At 48.3% G+C, this 1,783-nt stretch overlaps 1 protein-coding gene across 1 annotated transcript in view; it reads right to left on the reverse strand.

Moving 5' to 3' along the window:
* CEP68 (centrosomal protein 68) overlaps positions 1–1,783 on the reverse strand; it is a 28,286-nt gene that overhangs the window by 25,998 nt on the left and 505 nt on the right. The gene's annotated exons all lie outside the window — the stretch shown is intronic.

The following is a 1,783-nucleotide window of genomic DNA, read 5'->3' on the forward strand; positions in this document are numbered from 1 at the left end:
CAGACTGGAGTGCAGTGGCCGCTCCCGGCCACCGCAGCCTCAACCTGCTACGCACCAGCGATCCTTCCGCCTCAGCCTTCCAAGTAGCTGGAACTACAGGTGCGCGCTACCACGCCCAGTTTATTTTTGATTTATTGTAGAGATGAGGTCTCGCCAAGTTGCCCAAGCAGGTCTTGAACCCACAGGCTCAGGCAATCCACTCACCTCAGCCTCCCAAAGGCGCGGGATTACAGGCTGAGCCACTGAGCCCAGCATAAACAGATAATCTTATAGAATACTTACACTGTGGAAGAACCAGGAAAGGCTTAAAGGATTGTTAAAAAAAAATCAAGATAAGGTCCAAAAGGCAGGCATCCTGAAGGGTCAAATACTATACAGGTAATCAGTATTGGTGAGTCTGTTCAAGTATCTGTTTATTTTATTTTTTTCCCCTTGCAATTTTTAAGTTTTAAAGACATGGGGTACAATTCAGGGTTAGATATACAAATGTTCATTATGCAGGTGCCCTTTTGATGAGGTGTGCCCCTCCAAGTATCTGTTTATTTTATCCTAATAACTACTAAACACTGTCTTCGTGCTAAGAACTATTTAGGAACTTTTTTTTTTTTTGAGTTTTGGAGTCTCACTCGGTCGCCCAGACTGGAATGCAGTGGCCGCTCCCGGCCACCGCAGCCTCGACCTGCTGAGCTCTGGTGATCCTTCCGCCTCAGCCTCCCGAGTAGCTGGAACTACAAGGCGTGCGCTACCACGCCCGGCAGATTTTTTGATTTGCTGTAGAGATAAGGTATCGCCAAGTTGCCCAGGCAGGTCTCGAACCCGCGGGCTCAGGCAATCCACTCACCTCAGCCTCCCAAAGCGCGGGGATTACAGGCTGAACCACCGAGCCCGGCTGGCACTTTATATCAATATTTTATTTAATCCTCTAACCCATAGCGTAGTATTATTACTACTCCCATTTTAAGGACGAGGAAACTGAGGTACAGAGACATTAAATAACCCGATCAGAGTTAGTACAGCAGAGCTAAAGTTTGATTTGACTTCCAGAACTTGAACTCAGCTGCCTCTCTAACCCCTAAGAATAACTGGCCCCAAAAGTTAAAGAAATAAAGGTTTCTGTTTTGTCAGCTTTGGGTTATCATGCTGATTCGTTTTCTTTTGGCTTCCTTCCATCCTTGAGTGTCTCATATATTGCAAGCATTGTGTTAGAGGCTGGGGAAACCCTAAAAACAGAGACGGCTGTGGGGTAGGGAAGACCTTCAAAAAGCTTTCCAGAAGAGGTGAAACTGACTTCTTTGCTCTTTTCTGTACCCAGAATCGACCCAGGTGGTGGGAAAAGGCACGGGGGGGGGGGGAGTTAACGTGAAACGTAGTGGCTTCTAGTTCTTTTAACCAGACCCAAGAAAAACTGACCCAACAACGACACCCTTTGTCATTCTTCATACCCTAGACCTGAGAACTGCTAGGGTATTTACAAACGCTGATTCCCTTCGTGCCCAGTGGATTCCCAGCAAGGTCCCATCTGCTCTGGCGCTTCCAGGTTTCCGCTCATTTTTGCTGAAAACAATACACCGCACCCAACCTAATAATCATAAAGGGCCTGGGATAAGGTTTTGGAATTCGCCCCTGGGCTGCTGAGAACTGTCCTAGTGATGACAGTTGGAAACGGTGGCACTTCTGGGTAAAAAACTGAGAAATCTTACTCCCCTCCCCCCGCACCTGGGGGCTGTTGCATTCGCGGCGTGAGCCCCGACTTGGGGCCAGGGAAAACAGCCCACGCCCGGGA

The sequence above is a fragment of the Carlito syrichta genome, unplaced genomic scaffold (assembly GCF_000164805.1).
Source record: "Carlito syrichta isolate Samal-C Ts95f unplaced genomic scaffold, Tarsius_syrichta-2.0.1 Scaffold242728, whole genome shotgun sequence".
NCBI lineage: Eukaryota > Metazoa > Chordata > Mammalia > Primates > Tarsiidae > Carlito > Carlito syrichta.